Genomic DNA, 18,765 nt, shown 5'->3' with positions numbered 1-18,765 from the left:
GTCTTTGCTACTACTGTAAATCCCACTTATTCTTCTGTGGGTTTTATGGCAGACTACAACCCAAAAATGTGTATTACCGCCACCAACTGGACAGGGTTGAAAAAAAAAACAAGTAAAAATAAAACCCATACGTGATTGGGAAAACGAACTTAATCCACCCAAAATAAAACAATAAAAAACATATTGACAAAACTAAAACTCCCACTTCCTCCTTCCTTCAAATCTCCATATTTCCCTTCTCAGGCTCTATAACGTGAGAGGGTGGTACGGCTTGTGATAATACTCCATGCAACTCCTCCGCCGAGAAGTCTTTCAGTCCCAGCAACCAACTTGTTATCAGTATAAAAGACACCTGTCCACAACCTCAAACAGTCACAATGATATCTATTTTCCTGGACTTCCTCTCCACAATGGTAGTACCATTAACCATCATAGCTATAAAGGCAGCAAAGTCCACCTTCTTAACTTTGAACATATCTGGGTCCTGCTGTTGAACGGCAACCCCTGCAGCCTTCAGTGAAGGCCTATCCACCACCATGGATTCTTCAGGAGCACCAATCGAACCATCAACCCTTTTAACAGCAGCTGCATATGAAATGCTCTGGACAGCCCTGACTTTGGCCACCTCATTCTCTTCCACCCTTGTTAGGCATTCCAAAGACGTGGCTTCATGGTTCCCACCACAATTGCAAAAGGTCACATTTTGAACACTTTTAAAACACATGATAACAGTATTTTCCACAACTTGAACATCTCGGCTTCTCCCTTCAGCAAAAACTTTAAAATGTCCAAAAGCTTTACAATAATCACACTGCATTGGTCTTGGAACAAATGCTCTGACTCTGTAGTTTATATTTCTCAACTGCACTTGAGTAGGAAGAGACTCCGTTTAAAAAAACTAAAGAACAGATACAGATATATATATATATACAGTGGGGCAAAAAAAGTATTTAGTCAGCCACCAATTGTGCAAGTTCTCCCACTTAAAAAGATGAGAGAGGCCTGTAATTTTCATCATAGGTACACTTCAACTATGACAGACAAAATGAGAAGAAACAAATCCAGAAAATCACATTGTAGGATTTTTAATGAATTTATTTGCAAATTATGGTGGAAAATAAGTATTTGGTCAATAACAAAAGTTTATCTCAATACTTTGTTAAATACCCTTTGTTGGCAATGACAGAGGTCAAATGTTTTCTGTAAGTCTTCACAAGGTTGTCACACACTGTTGCTGGTATTTTGGCCCATTCTTCCATGCAGATCTCCTCTAGAGCAGTGATGTTTTGGGGCTGTTGCTGGGCAACACGGACTTTCAACTCCCTCCAAAGATTTTCTATGGGGTTGAGATCTGGAGACTGGCTAGGCCACTCCAGGACCTTGAAATGTTTCTTACGAAGCCACTCCTTCGTTGCCCGGGCGGTGTGTTTGGGATCATTGTCATGCTGAAAGACCCAGCCACATTTCATCTTCAATGCCCTTGCTGATGGAAGGAGGTTTTCACTCAAAATCTCACGATACATGGCCCCATTCATTCTTTCCTTTACACGGATCAGTCGTCCTGGTCCCTTTGCAGAAAAACAGCCCCAAAGCATGATGTTTCCACCCCCATGCTTCACAGTAGGTATGGTGTTCTTTGGATGCAACGCAGCATTCTTTGTCCTCCAAACACGACGAGTTGAGTTTTTATCAAGAAGTTATATTTTGGTTTCATCTGACCATATGACATTCTCCCAATCTTCTTCTGGATCATCCAAATGCTCTCTAGCAAACTTCAGATGGGCCTGGACATGTACTGGCTTAAGCAGGGGGACACGTCTGGCACTGCAGGATTTGAGTCCCTGGCGGCGTAGTGTGTTACTGATGGTAGGCTTTGTTACTTTGATCCCAGCTCTCTGCAGGTCATTCACTAGGTCCCCCCGTGTGGTTCTGGGATTTTTGCTCACCGTTCTTGTGATCATTTTGACCCCACGGGGTGAGATCTTGCGTGGAGCCACAGATCGAGGGAGATTATCAGTGGTCTTGTATGTCTTCCATTTCCTAATAATTGCTCCCACAGTTGATTTCTTCAAACCAAGCTGCTTACCTATTGCAGATTCAGTCTTCCCAGCCTGGTGCAGGTCTACAATTTTGTTTCTGGTGTCCTTTGACAGCTCTTTGGTCTTGGCCATAGTGGAGTTTGGAGTGTGACTGTTTGAGGTTGTGGACAGGTGTCTTTTATACTGATAACAAGTTCAAACGGGTGCCATTAATACAGGTAACGAGTGGAGGACAGAGGAGCCTCTTAAAGAAGAAGTTACAGGTCTGTGAGAGCCAGAAATCTTGCTTGTTTGTAGGTGACCAAATACTTATTTTCCACCATAATTTGCTAATAAATTCATTAAAAATCCTACAATGTGATTTTCCAGATTTTGTTTCTCATTTTGTCTGTCATAGTTGAAGTGTACCTATGATGAAAATTACAGGCCTCTCTCATCTTTTTAAGTGGGAGAACTTGCACAATTGGTGGCTGACTAAATACTTTTTTGCCCCACTGTATATATATGTGTGTACAGGACCAGTCAAAAGTTTGGACACACCTACTCATTCAAGGGTTTTTCTTTATTTTTTACTATTTTTTACGATATAGAATAATAGTGAAGACATCAAAACTATAAAATAACACATATGGAATCATGTAGTAACCAAAAAAATGTTAGACAAATCAAAATATATTTTATATTTTGCATTCTTCAAAGTAGCCACCCTTTGCCTTGATCACAGCTTTGCACACATGGCATTCTCTCAACCAGCTTCATGAGGTAGTCACCTTGACTGCATCCACTTTTCCCAGCACCTTCTTCACCATCCTCGTGACTTCAAAAGAGTTTCCCAAATGAACATCCTTATCCAAAAAACGTACTCCAACAAGCAATGATTCATCAGCCTCATTTTCCACAACAATTTGAGCCCTTTTTGTTCCATTCTTGGACTTCACTGTTGTCCACTCATCTTTCTCACTAACTGTACTTGATGGGCTTTCAGCCTCAAACAACACTTGTGCTTCCGCAATCTCTGAACACCCTCCCCACTGGCTCTTTTCTTCTTCTTCTTCTTCTTCTTCTTAGATGGGCTTAAGATGGCGGTTGGCATCCAATGTTAATGGTGCATTACCACCACCAGCTGGATGGGTATTGAATAAGAAACAAAAAAAACATTGCGGCAAAGGAGGAAAACATCATACAAAATACAAATTTAAACACGTCAACTAACAAAACCCATCCCACTTCTTCAATCACAGTCCACTCCAAAATACATCCCAACACAGGCTCAGGGGGAACATTCATCGACAGGATTTCTTGCATGGCCTCGGCTGTGAAATCACGAAGGGCCCAAAAAACGTTCAGCTGCATTCACAATGATTCCTATTTTCTTAGACTTCTTCTCCGTAGCATTTCACTATCCCTCGGTTGATGAGAAACATTCACTGGTTGTTGTGGTTGTTCTATTACCATTGTTCCTTCCAATCTTCACACCGCCTCCAGATAGAAGACACGCTGGACGCTCCTTACCCTTGCCACCTCATTCTCCTAACAGGGCACTCCACGAATTCAGGCGCATTTTCACCTCTGCAATTGCAACATTTCACTTCATCCGGCATACTATACTCTTCCCTTCTGCACACACTTGACACATGACCAAATATTTTACTTTTATGACACCGAAGGGGCTGGTGTGCACATAAGCTCTTACAGGGTATCTTTTGAATCCTATCTTTATATGAGAAGGGATAGACTCTTCATCAAATAACACTAGCATTGATGAAGTTAATTTATTTTCCCCATCCTCCATTCCTCTTGAGGTGAAAGACCTTAATGATAATCTATGACCTCATGCTGTTGCATTGATTGCTGAGCGCTAATGACATTTTAGATATGTTACTCTGTGTCACTGGTAGTCAATTAGTGAGGGAGACCATGCTAATTACTCACACTACTGATAAGGCGTTTTGTTGCCGTCCATAAACTTTTCCCAGACCTGCAATTGTGTGCATCTGTTATATTAAGCAAACCTACGTTTACTACCACCACCCTGGAGACAGAGGCATTCATGTTTCTGAGATTCTGTACTAGCACCATTCTGAAACTATGAGACGGACCTATGTTGCACAGTATTCTTAGAGTAATTCATTGGGACAGGATCCATATGAGAGCAAAAAGCATTTTCCTCTAATGGAAGAGGTTTCAGCTCTCTCATAGGCTCATAGCCACAGCCTGAGAAAGGGCACAGAAAATGTATGATGTAAATATAGGACGCTCAGTATTACTGTGTATGATGATGACAAGAGGGGCTTCAACTGTGTCAATGAGGAGACGTGTGTTAGTGAATGTGTTAACCAACAGCATGGTAGTCTCGGCTCCAGGTTTCTCTCACGTTGTTGGTGAAATCCTGTGGCAGAGGGTAACAACATGGTTGTCCCTTATCTGTTATCTGATGCCTCTCTATCCTACCAGTCATCCTGAGAGAGCACACCTGGCTGGGGCTGTAACCAGCATGATAAACACCAACAGACCGACTACCAACTGGGTTTCAGGGAGGAGTCAAAATCATCAACACTCTTGTGCTGTGAAAATGGATGAGAATGATTTTATGTTTTGACTTCAATAGCCTTTTAGCCTTTACCGTAGTGTCTCCAGCTCTATGCCCTACACACATATGTATGACTGAGACAGACCTAAAAGGACACTTGAAAAGTACATGCTTGAAATCCTGATTCACAAGAGTATTATTGAAGCAGCTGCACAAAAACAACTATCCATGTACATTGATGATGGCTCTTTGTGATGATGATTAGGCATACCATTTATGTAATGCATAAAAACAGGGATACTCAGGGTCACAGCCTGTTTTTCTCATGGTTTTTCTGCAAGTATGAACATGCAGCTGCAAGTCAAAAGTGCTGCAGGACCAGGTGGGTGTCAGAGGGAAGTTGATGTATAAAACGGTTAAGATAAGGGTTAATGGTGCTTTCAAGACAACTGGGAACTCGGGGGAAAAAAACGAAATCGAATCATGATGTCAGTTATCTTCAGGTTGGAAAGTCAGCGCTCTAGAAAGATTTTCCGACTTGGAATTCTTGGAGTTTTATGATCGTTTTCCCAGTCGGAACTCGTTTTTTTTTTAGATTTCCCAGTTGTTTTGAACTCACGGAAGTCGGAAATGTCCCAATTACCAGCTCCCAGTTGTTTTGAACACGGCATACGGTTGGGTTAGGTAAGGGTTATGATCGAAGCTAGTTTTTTCCTGAGTTCGCAGTGGTTTTGAAGGGAGTGAGGTCGGAAGTCTGAGATTTCCGATTTCCCTGTTGTTCTGAACGCGGCATTAGGGTACGGAGAGACATGCCAAGGATCCTTCTCTGGGACTCAAACCTATAGTGTTAAGGTGTTCTCAAACCTTGTTCTCTTAATCCTTTACACATTACACTGAAGTTTTAAGAAGCACTTTAGATGCTTGTGAGCCTGAGGACACCTACTTCAGCTTCCGGAACATCTTGCAGACCACCTGAACTACATTTAGCATCATCTGCTGGATGCTGGTCAACTATACTGAAAGAAAATGTAAACGCAACATTCAACAATTGTGTGGAAGACATATTTCAGTTGAAGGCATTCAGCCGTACAACTGACTAGGTATCCCCCTTTCCCTAACACAACTAGCATGATGAGGCAGCATGGCTAGCTAATGAGCTACAGTGTATTACATACAGTATATTACATCCCAGGGTATGCAACACAATCAATAGAAACCATCATTTGTGATACTGGGTCCTTGCAAAGCAATTTATCGAGATGTAGAACACCATTAAGTTCCTCTTAAGTTATGATTGTTATAGATTCTAGTTTTGGAAACAGAAAACTGTATGGAGATCAAATGTTTCATTGATGAGAAAATGTGCAGAATGTCAGCCAAAATCTATCTCGCTCCATCTTCTCCCACTGCCGGCCACTGGGCTTCTTCTCACCAACATATTTCAGATCCGGTGAAATATCAATCTCATTGTTTTAACTGTGGTAATAGTGTACGAGTGGCCAACACACAAACAATGGTGAGAGTCCACCATCTACTGGTAATTATGAGAATTGCATCCACAAGGGGTGGGCCAACGGTTACCAAGACACAGGTCCTACTACTGTAAAAACACAACGGCATTCTGGACAAAAATACTAAAGAAATCTGCATTAAATCAGTCAATTCCATTAGTACTGCTTGAGGAAATATGAAAGCAGAACCAACCCAGAACACATAAAAAGCTATTGCAAGCCCTGCTGTTAGCTCTAGCTCTGCAGGTGCTCCATAGATTTGGGACGGTCACTGCTCACCATGGAAGTGTTCACAGGAGGCAACTCTCTCAGGAAAAGTAGAGAATAAGGAGGTCTACAGGTGCAGTTTTGTGAGATATGGATTAACACTTCAAAGAGGAGAACATACAGCTTGAAAATGAGCAATGAGAAGACCACTGTTGGCCAAATAATCATTCATCATACCTCAGGCAGACCTACAACTGCTCTTCAATTTGTTTCGACCAACAGGACAAAAGTAAACAGGGTATGATGATCCGAATTGTATTATTAATATGTACTTGTAGACCATGAAAACTGAATCTAAAAGCAAACCATATCGAATGATCCAAAACAGTCCAAAAATTAACAGTAGATCAATCATTTAATGAGACTAGGTAGTATGGTAACGCAAGACTAGCATGTTTGTGACTATATAGCCAGAGACATATAGAGATCTGTCACACACTTTAGTATCTCAGTATCTCAGAATTAGACAATCAATATATCTGGTCTCAAAGGCACCACTGAATAGAGCCAGGGAAAAATCACTATACATTTACATTCTTCTCTTTATTGCAATGCTAAAAATAACAACTGTCCCTATAATCCCACAGCGTTGTGATTCCAGAACTGATGACTAAGTGCATTGGGTCATCATTGAAAAAGAAAAGAGGCATACAAGTATCACTGTGCTTACGTATAAGATCAAATATTATATAATCAAACGTAATCAAATACAAAATACCAGTGCGACAGATTGTCAGACCCAGATTCAAGGCAGGTGTCTTCCAATCCCTTTCCTTACAACGACCAAAACATTATGAATAGTACATAGTGACTCAACTCAAAGCAAAACAGAAAATATTCTAATTTTCCAATTTTTCTTAAAACATTCAAATATTTTTTTTATCTATTTCACCAGGTAAGCCAGTTGAGAACAAGTTCTCGTTTACAACTGCGACCTGGCTAAGATAAAGCAAGGCAGTGCGGCAAAAAACAATAACACAGAGTTACACATGGAGTAAACAAACGTACAGTCAATAACACAATAGAAAGTCTATATGCAGTGTGTACAAATAAAGTAAGATTAGGGAGGTAAGGCAATAAATACACCGTAGTGGCAAAATAATTACACTTTCGCAAATAAACACTGGAGTGATAGATGTGCAGAAAAGGAATGAGCAAGTAGAGATACTGAGGTGCAAAGGAGCAAAAAAGATATAGAAAAAAATCAAATAGATAACAATATGGGGATGAGGTAGTTGGATGGGCTATGTACAGGTGCAACGATCTGTAAGCTGAACTGATAGCTGATGTTTAAAGTTAGTGAGGGAGATATGAGTCTCCAGCTTCAGCGATTTTTGCAATTTGTTCCAGTCATTGGCAGCAGAGAACTGGAAGGAAAGGCGGCCAACGGAGGAATTGCCTTTGGAGGTGACCAGTGAAATATACCTGCTGGAGCGTGTGCTATGGGTGGGTGCTGCTATGGTGACCAGTGAGCTGAGATAAGGTGGGGCTTTACCTAGCAAAGACTTATAGATGACCTGGAGCCAGTGGGTTTGGCGACGAATATGAAGCGATGGCCTGCCAACGAGAGCATACAGGTCGCAGTGGTGAGTAGTATATGAGGCTTTGGTGACAAAACGGATGGCACTGTGATAGACTGCATCCAATTTGCTGTGTAGATTGTTGGGGGCTATTTTGTAAATGACATCGCCAAAGTCAAGGGTCAGTAGGATATACAGTTTTACGAGGGTATGTTTGGCAGCATGAGTGAAGGATGCTTTGTTGTCGATTCTAGATTTAAGTTTGGATTGGAGATGCTTAATATGAGTCTGGAACTGTCCAGAGTAGTGATGCTAAGTGGGCGGGCAGCGATCGGTTAAAAAGCATGCATTTAGTTTTACTAGCGTTTAAGGGCAGTTGGAGGCCACGGAAGGAGTTGTATAAATGGTCGGTGGTGATCTGTTTGTTAACTTGGCTTTCGAAGACCTTAGAAAGTCAGGGTAGGATAGATATAGGTCTGTAACAGTTTGGGTTTAGAGTGTCTCTCCCTTTGAAGAGGGGGATGACTGTGGCAGCTTTTCAATCTTTGGGGGATCTCAGATGATACGAATGAGAGGTTGAACAGGCTAGTAATAGGGGTTGCAACAATTGTGGCAGATAATTTAGAAAGAGAGGGTCCAGATTGTCTAGCCCAGCTGATTTGTAGGGGTCCAGATTTTGCAGCTCTTTCAGAACATCAGCTTTCTGGATTTGGATGAAGGAGAAATGGGGAGGCTTGGGCAAGTTGCTGTGGGGGGCGCAGAGCTGTTGACCGGGGTTGGGGTAGCCAGGTGGAAAGCAAGGCCAGCCGTAGAAAAAGGCTTATTGAAATTCTCAATAATAGTGGATTTATCAGTGGTGACAGTGTTTCCTAGCCTTAGTGCAGTGGGCAGCTTGGAGGAGGTGCTCTTATTCTCAATGGACTTTACAGTGTCCCAGAACTTTTTGGAGTTTGTGCTACAGGATGCAAATTTCTGTTTTAAAAAGCTAGCCTTTGATTTCCTAACTGCCTGTGTATATTGGTTCCTAACTTCCAGGAAAAGTTGCATATCGCGGGGGCTATTCGATGCTAATGCAGTATGCCACAGGATGTTTTTGTGCTGGTCAAGGGCAGTCAGGTCTGGAGTGAACCGAGGGCTATATCTGTTCCTGGTTCCATTTTTTTTTAATGGGGCATGCTTATTTAAAGATGGTGAGGAAAGCACTTTTAAAGAATAACCAGGCATCCTCTACTGACGGAATGAGGTCAATATCTTTCCAGGATACCCGGGCTAGATTAGAAAGTCCTGCTCGCTGAAGTGTTTTAGAGAGCGTTTGACCGCGGACCCATTACAGACGCAGGCAATGAGGCAGTGGTCGCTGAGATCCTGGTTGAAGACAGCAGAGGTGTATATAGAGGGCATGTTGGTCAGGATGATATCTATGAGGGTGCCCGAGTTTAAGGGTTTGGGGTTGTACTTGGTAGGTTCCATGATTATTTGGGTGAGATTGAGGGCATCTAGCTTAGATTGTAGGATGGCTGGGGTGTTGGACCCATTACAGACGCAGGCAATGAGGCAGTGGTCGCTGAGATCCTGGTTGAAGACAGCAGAGGTGTATATAGAGGGCATGTTGGTCAGGATGATATCTATGAGGGTGCCCGAGTTTAAGGGTTTGGGGTTGTACTTGGTAGGTTCCATGATTATTTGGGTGAGATTGAGGGCATCTAGCTTAGATTGTAGGATGGCTGGGGTGTTAATAATTAAGCATATCCCGGTTTAGGTCACCTAACAGTACAAACTCTGAAGATAAACGGGGGGCAATTAATTCACATATGGTGTCCAGGGCGCAGATGGGGGCTGGGGGTCTGTAACAAGCAGCAACAGTGAGAGACTTTTCTCTGGAAAGATAGTTTCTACTTTTAAAAATCCAACTGTTTGGGCAGACATGGATAGCATGGCAGAACTCTGCAGGCCGTCTGTGCAGTAGATTGCAACTCCACCCCCTTCGGCAGTTCTATCTCAGTGGAAAAGTTATAGTTGGGGATGGACATTTCAGAATTTTTGGTGGCCTTCCTAAGCCAGGATTCAGATACTGCTTGGTCATCAGGGTTGGCAGTGTGTTAAAGCAGTGATTTCTTTCTTCTTTTTTCAGGGAGGCTTCTAACATGCATGAAACCAAGGCAAATGTAAGGTGGACTTCAATTTGCATGATCAGAATAATGCAGAATTCCTTAAAATATAAATAGAATATATGAAATAGTATGAGCAGTATAATAAAATGTTATAATTTATTCAAGATTATAATGACCACTACTCAAATGGTAAAATATGATAACATCTTCCAGTTTAAATTCCTTGCTTTTTTATAGAACACTCCTACTGCATATAATTAACTTTTGAATCAACATCTTGTATTTGTGTATCCATTCTGTTGATTGATGTATTTTATTGTATTTATTACCTTGATGTTAAACCTACAAATCCTCCTGCGGCTTGTTCCTCCTGCGGCTTGTAGCTTAGTGGATGATGCATTTTCATAAATATTTTTACATTTAACTAGGCAAATCAGTTCAGAACAAATTCTTATTTACAATTACAGCCTAGGAACAGTGGGTTAACAGCGTTATTCAGGGGCAGAACAACAGATTTTTACCTTGTCAGCTCGGGGATTCGATCTAGCAACCTTTCGGTTACTGCCCCAACGCTCTAACCACTAGGCTACCTGCCACCAAATATCCCTTATGAAGGACATTTCATTCCAAAATTCACTTTTTTAGTTTTTTGAAATAAATGACCAGTTTCAAGGTAGAGTTCAGTATATCAATAGGCTATCCGAAGTCAATATACATTAATTGGTTAAAAGTGTATATAGCAAGGATCAAAAGGCTGATAAAAGGTTGAGAAGAATGAGTTCCTGAATTGTTGAGGTTCCCAGAAGTCACACTTTCCTTCTTCACCAGCAAAATGCAGCAGTTGTACTGTTCAACAGCATGTGAACAGATTTGGGTTTCTAGGCAAGGTGGGAAGGTTTTAGGACCCACAGGTCCAGACAGAGACCCCAGAGGTTGTGGCCTGTCTGTCTGAGCTATTCTACACAGAGATGGAACCTTCTCTGAAGTTGGTCTTCCCTATGAGAACATTGAGTAGTGTGGCTCTTCTTCTGTGCCTCTTTTATGATGTCATCCAGCTTGTCCTCATCCTCGCGACCAATGAGGGTGCCCTTGCCTCCATAACCATCTGCAACTATGTGGTAATCTAGGGAAGGGGAGAACAGAGACAGCATGTTGGATGTGTAACATGACATCCAAAGACATGACATGGGCTAACAGAGACCTTGCATGTGTGAGTATAGGCACTAGAGATCCCCAGTATGGTGGCACTGGGGGTACAGTAGGCCAACATATAAAGACCTGTGAAGGCCAGGCCACAGGCCACGTTGCTGCCCAGGATGGGAACCTGCTCCCTGGAGATCTGGCTCCAACAGGCATCGTTCCCCACCAGAGCAATTACTGGTGTCTGGGAGAGAGAGGGACAAAGCAGATTAACTGGTCTGAATGCATGATTAGTTAGTTGATAAGTTGGTCTGAATGGTGAATTGGTTATTACTGTACCTTGTGTCTGGTAAAAGTGTCAAATTCTGCAACACTGTATCCCAGGGATCCATCGCCATAGATGATCCACACCTTAATGAGAACCTTAGTCAGCTAAACTCAGCCAAAAATGGTGTTTCACAACATGAACAAACCGAAAAACCTAAACCCCTATAAAACAGTGACGGATAAGGCCTGCTTGGTATTCTACTGTACCTCTGACTCAGGCCGACACAGCTTGGCTCCCAGAGCAAACCCTCCTCCAACACCAAGGGTTCCAAATGCTCCTGTTAGAATGACCAACAACATCGGGTAATCATCCATTAAGATATCAAGAATGTCACATGTTCAAATTAAATAAACAAGTCCTATTTGTTTTATTGTACATGTTAATACCCCTCTTACTCAAGTGACCACAATCCTAAAACACATTTCCAAAAATATTGTCTATTTGTATTTAACACTGTCCACTGAGGATCTTGACCTGGATCCAGCCAGCGGAGCGGGCCCCTTGGTCTCATGATGTATGCAGCACTGCCCACAAAGTCGCCCCCATCCGCCACTATGATGCTGTCGTCAGCCATCAACTCATCCACACGGTGCAGGACACTCAGGGGGTTCAGGTGGCAGTCCGTCTTCTCATCAGCCTTCCCCCTGCACAGAAAACACACAGAGCAAAACACACTTTCACAGGGAACTAATACAACCTGTACTGTTTGTGTTTGGTGCACTAGATGTACTGATTAATTTGCATGAAGGTTATTGGTTATGTATAAAAAGAAAAAACACAACAAAAAAAACAGTTGCCTTTCTGCCCAACTGGCTAAATAAATTGTGTACCGATTAGCCTTCTCTTTGGTGACTTCTCCTGCTTTGAGCCTCTGTGGCCAGTCCTCGGGACATTTGTGGCCCATGAGGCCTTTGGAGAGACGGAGTAGGAAGGAGCCTGCATCTCCTAAAAGACAAACAGACATTTTGGTCTCCACAAGATCAAATAGCCAAACAGGAAGTGGCAGTGTTTTGTGAAAGCAAATAAGACTGATTGGACAATTCAGACAACAGTACCAACCCTGAATGGCCACATTGGGCTTCCAGAACATGTCAGAGTTCTTCATGTCTTATCTCTGTTGACAGCAATGATCTTGCTGCGCCTGTTCAGCACTCTGCCGTAGCTTAATCGGAAGTCACATACAGTTCCTGCAACACATACCACCATTGTGAGACAGCCTCAAAGACAACAGAAATTGATTAAATGATTGTGGGGGCTGTCTTGTTAGACTTCAGTGCAGCTATTGACATTATTGATCATAGTCTGCTGCTGGAAAAACGTATGTGTTATGGCTTTACACCCCCTGCTATAATGTGGATAAAGAGTTACTTGTCTAACATAACACAGAGGGTGTTCTTTAATGGAAGCCTCTCAAATATAATTCAGTTAGAATCAGGAACAGGGGAGCTGTTTATGCCCCTTGCTTTTTTACTAACGACATGCCACTGACTGAGTAAAGCCAGAGTGTCTATGGATGACTCAACACTATACACGTCAGCTACAACAGCGACTGAAATGACTGAAACACTCAACAAAGAACTGCAGTTAGTTTCAGAGTGGGTGGGAAGGAATATGTTAGCCCTAAATATTTCTAAAACTAAAATCATTGTATTTGGAACAAAACACTCACTAAACCTCGACTAAATATTGTAATAAATAATGTGGAAATTGAGCAAGTTGAGATTTTATTTTATTAGGATGACTAAACTGCTTGGAGTACACCTGGATTGCAAACTGTCATGGTCAAAACATATTGATGCAGTAGTAGCTAAGATGGGGAGAAGTCTGTCTATAATAAAGCGATGCTCTGCCTCCTTAACAACACTATCAACAAGGCAGGTCCTGCAGGCCCTAGTCTTGTCGCACCTGGACTACTGTTCAGTCGTGTGGTCAGGTGCCACAAAAAAGGACCTAGGAAAATTGCAATTGGCTTAGAACAGGGCAGCACTGCTGGCCCTTGGATGTACACAGAGAGCTAATATAATTAATATGCATGTCAATCTCTCCTGGCTGAAAGTGGAGAAGATTGACGTCATCACTACTTTTATTCATGAGAGGTATTGACATGTTGAATGCACTGAGCTGTCTGTCTAAACTACTGGCACACAGCTCGGACACCCAACGATACCCCACCAGAGGTCTCTTCACAGTCCCCAAGTCCAGAACAGACTATGGGAGACACACAGTACTACATAGAGCTATGACTACATGGAACTCTATTCCACAAGTAACTTACGCAAGTAGGAATAAAAAAAAAAAAACTTTATGGAACAGCTAGGACTGTGAAGCAACACAAACATTGGCACAGACACTTGCATACACACTATAAATACACATGGATTTAGTACTCTAGATATGTGGTAGTGGTGGAGTAGGGGCCTGAGGGAACACAGTGTGTTGTGAAATCTGTTAATGTATCATTTTTCAAATTGTATAAACTGCCTTAATTTTGCTGAACACCAGGAAGAGTAGCTGCTGCTTTGGTAGCAGCTAATGGGGATCCATAATAAATACAAACAACTGTATGGAGACAAGATTTACAGATGGCAGTTTGTGTTTCACCTGCTAACAGCACAAGGTCTGCGTCCATTAGGGCACTTTTCCTGTTCTGTCTGATGTGCAAGGGACTGTTCCTACCCAGCATGCCACGGGACATTCCCCCCAGAAAGCAAGGGATACCCAGGGACTCCAGGGCTACCCTATAACAGGAAAAAATATATGGATTTGCATTGAATGGACCAGAAGTCTGATGATGTGTAATATAAATGGATGTGTAATATAAAGGACCATATCACCTCCACCCTACCTGACACCCTAGACCCACTCCAATTTGCTTACCGCCCAAATAGGTCCACAGACGATGCAATCTCAACCACACTGCCCTAACCCATCTGGACAAGAGGAATACCTATGTGAGAATGCTGTTCATCGACTACAGCTCGGCATTTAACACCATAGTGCCCTCCAAGCTCGTCATCAAGCTCGAGACCCTGGGTCTCGACCCCGCCCTGTGCAACTGGGTACTGGACTTCCTGACGGGCCGTCCCCAGGTGGTGAGGGTAGGCAACAACATCTCCACCCCGCTGATCCTCAACACTGGGGCCCCACAAGGGTGCGTTCTGAGCCCTCTCCTGTACTCCCTGTTCACCCACGACTGCGTGGCCACGCACGCCTCCAACTCAATCATCAAGTTTGCGGACGACACAACAGTGGTAGGCTTGATTACCAACAACGACGAGATGGCCTACAGGGAGGAGGTGAGGGCCCTCGGAGTGTGGTGTCAGGAAAATAACCTCACACTCAACGTCAACAAAACTAAGGAGATGATTGTGGACTTCAGGTAACAGCAGAGGGAACACCCCCCTATCCACATCGATGGAACAGTAGTGGAGAGGGTAGTAAGTTTTAAGTTCCTCGGCGTACACATCGCAGACAAACTGAATTGGTCCACCCACACAGACAGCATCGTGAAGAAGGCGCAGCAGCGCCTCTTCAACCTCAGGAGGCTGAAGAAATTCGGCTTGTCACCAAAAGCACTCACAAACTTCTACAGATGCCCAATCGAGAGCATCCTGTCGGGCTGTATCACCGCCTGGTACGGCAACTGCTCTGCCCACAACCGTAAGGCTCTCCAGAGGGTAGTGAGGTCTGCACAACGCATCACCGGGGGCAAACTACCTGCCCTCCAGGACACCTACACCACCCGATGTCACAGGAAGGCCATAAAGATCATCAAGGACAGCAACCACCCGAGCCACTGCCTGTTCACCCCGCTATCATCCAGAAGGCGAGGTCAGTACAGGTGCATCAAAGCTGGGACCGAGAGACTGAAAAACAGCTTCTATCTCAAGGCCATCAGACTGTTAAACAGCCACCACTAACATTGAGTGGCTGCTGCCAACACACTGACTCAACTCCAGCCACTTTAATAATGGGAATTGATGGGAAATGATGTAAAATATATCACTAGCCACTTTAAACAATGCTACCTAATATAATGTTTACATACCCTACATGATTCATCTCATATGTATACGTATATACTGTACTCTATATCATCTACTGCATCCTTATGTAATACATGTATCACTAGCCACTTTAACTATGCCACTTTGTTTACATACTCATCTCATATGTATATACTGCACTCAATACCATCTACTGTATCTTGCCTATGCCGCTCTGTACCATCACATCATTCATATATCTTTATGTACATATTCTTTATCCCCTTACACTTGTGTCTATAAGGTAGTAGTTTTGGAATTGTTAGCTAGATTACTTGTTTGTTATTACTGCATTGTCGGAACTAGAAGCACAAGCATTTCGCTACACTCGCACTAACATCTGCTAACCATGTGTATGTGACAAATACAATTTGATTTGATAAATGTGGTTGTTGAAATACCTGATGTCGTCTGTAGGTGTTGGAGGTAGGGTTGCCTGGCTCCCCAGTAGGATAACAGGCTTCTTGGCTCTGCTCACCAGCTCTATACACTTTTGTACCTGATGTCAGATCACTAGAGGTTGAGCCACAAGGGTTACATTAAAAACATGCATTCATGTCTATTGGAAATCTGTAACTGGCTAGTACGAACTGACGGCTTCTACCAAATTAAGCCTTTCTCACTGTTGTTAGAGAATGACTGAGGGTTAGAGTTAGTCTTGCCTGATCGTCTGTGGCCTGAGGGATGTGCACAGGGAGAGGTGAAACATCTCTGGTTTCCCAGGCCCCAGCAAACAAGTTCTTTAGGTGATTGTGGAGGTACCTTATGGAAAAACATATACAGTATCTGTTACTTTCACAAATCACTAGGGATGTGTGAAAGCATGGACCAGCACAATCCTGCTGATCACTTACCAAGTGACAACTTTCCCCATTAGTCCCTTGGGAGGGTTTTTCACTCCGAACTCTTTGGACACCAGGTGGAAGGGGTAGAGTGTGTCAATGGGGAACTCTATGAACACAGGGCCTGGAGTTCCAGACTGGGCGATGGCCTTCCTCATCGTGGGGACGATCTCCCTCACACTCCTCACCGAGGCGCAGAACTTACACAGCGGCTTGAACAGGGACATTTGGTCAATGTCCTGCAGCGCTCCTCTACCCTGCACAACAACAGTTCTCAAAGAGGTCAAACCTCCACAATGGATAGGGAGAATCAATATCCAATTTGTAAGTCGCTCTGGATAAGAGCGTCTGCTAAATGACTTAAATGTAAATGTATTGTGCTCACCCACAGTCACACAACTCTACAGTGCAGGATTATGGTCATTGTTGACCATACTATTATGGTCATTGTTGACCATACTATATTGCTGCGCAGCCTTAGTGTTAACATTAGTACTAGGGTACCCCCATGCTGCTACACCAGTAAAGGCCTGACTTTCACCTGAAGTAGTGTTGCAGCAGCTCCCCCTATGAGAAGCAGTGGAGACTCGGCCATCTGAGCGTTCTTCACTGCTGTGACTGTGTTAGTCAGGCCTGGGCCAGCAGTCACTGCAGCTACATCTACAGTGCCTGTTGGAGGGAGAATCAATGACAGTGTCAATGCTACAGTATGAGCACATGAGACTACAGTGTCCTAAGCAAATTAAACCCGTTCCGAACGGTTCAGGTGGACATGGACAACTGTAATGCAAGGTATTTGTGATATTATAGTAGGTAATGTACCGTACTACTTTACCTGAGAGCCTAGCTACAGCATCAGCTGCAAAGACAGCAGTAGCCTCATGCCTGGTGTCCACGATGCGGATGCCCAGCTTCGAGATGTGCCCCCCCACCAGGGTGAAGACAAACTTAACCCCATGGGCACGCAGAACCTCTGCCACACTCTCCCCACCATGGCGAGGGCTCTGAGTCTCAGTCTAGGGGAAGAATTAGAGGACTCAGGTAAAGGACTGAACAGGCAGATCTCAAATCAGGGTCAAGGACAGGGTATAATTTCATTTAAATAACTGCAAAGTTCTGTCGGAAACTAGAAAAGGCCTATTGGTTATCTATAGATCACTATCTTGTATTTAGAAATGAACTGCATATTGTCCTTGTAGACCTAATGCTCCTTATGTAGCCTATTGTATAACTTCTGACGAACCTGCACTGTGTCGTCATGGCCTTTGTGTTAGATAACTTTGAACTGCCTTGTGGCTATCTCACATACAGTAGGGTTACCTTTCACCTACTAGATGAGTAACTGAGTCGTATGTTGGTTCACTTAGGTGAAGAAGCAAGTGAGTAAAATAACACTGTAGTGGGTATGAACTGTGAGTTTCACAGTTGAGACAGCAAGTGAGCATGCCGACACCAAATTAGAATGAAACATTGTTTACACAGAAGTGACTTACCTTATGAAGAAACAACTGATACAGTAAACCAAGTTTATACGCTACAAATACTAGTCCTCCGAAGGTAAAACCAACAGAACACCCCAGCACGATGGATCTCCTTTTCCAAGCAAAATGTGTCAAAATACTGAAGCGAGTCCTAAAATAAAGCAGTATCCGTTTTGTGGATCGAATAGCTCTCCAGTTTAGGCTACTGTTCATCCAATGCACAACCTAGTAGCAGTACAATTTATAAACATGCATTTCACATGCACAATTTACTAGGCTACTGTGCAAGAAACGCGTGGAAAACCAGACTCCACCCGTTCGTGCAATGAAGCTAACCATCGAATTTCAAATTGAAATGACCGATGATCGCTATTGCTCAACGTTGTAACAAAGTTCCGCAAATGTCGCAAAATGACAATTGACAGTCAATAACGCAATGGTCCGCAACTACCGGCATCGTGCATAAGAACAGCGAGGAAGACGCGAAGCGCGAGGGATAACTGGGCCCGAAATCTGTCCTCTCCAGCAGGTGGCGTTTTCTATTATTTTTCGCTCACCAAGAGAGTTTTTGAATGTAGGTCAATGAGTGTCGAATTTCGTTGTCAAAAAATTGCATGGCTTATTTGATCGAATATAAATTCCGTAATGATATGGTTGTTAATGGTGTACTGATATAAGTAGGACACGTGACATCCCAGCAACTTTGAGAAAAAACACTTTATATCGGAGTTGTGCCAGGTCATAACTAGTTACCACAGCCACAAAGTCCTAAAGCACGCCCATTTCTACAATGTATCTTCTTAAAATGTGGTTTTAAACCTATCCCTAATCTTACATTTTTACGATATAACCATTTTGACTACAACACAGATTAAACAAGTAAGAAAAATGAAATAGTAACACAATAAAATAACAACAAGACTATAAAGGAGTACCATACTGAGTCAATG

The 18,765-nt window shown here is 43.0% G+C and overlaps 1 pseudogene; it reads right to left on the bottom strand.

Moving 5' to 3' along the window:
* Positions 1-10,117: 10,117 nt before the first annotated feature.
* Positions 10,118-18,434, bottom strand: LOC115136657 (2-hydroxyacyl-CoA lyase 2-like; annotated as a pseudogene).
* Positions 18,435-18,765: the final 331 nt, after the last annotated feature.

The sequence above is a fragment of the Oncorhynchus nerka genome, linkage group LG11 (genome assembly GCF_034236695.1).
Source record: "Oncorhynchus nerka isolate Pitt River linkage group LG11, Oner_Uvic_2.0, whole genome shotgun sequence".
NCBI lineage: Eukaryota > Metazoa > Chordata > Actinopteri > Salmoniformes > Salmonidae > Oncorhynchus > Oncorhynchus nerka.
The sequence above is the reverse complement of the archived record's forward strand: the minus strand, read 5'-3'. Positions and strand labels throughout refer to the sequence as shown.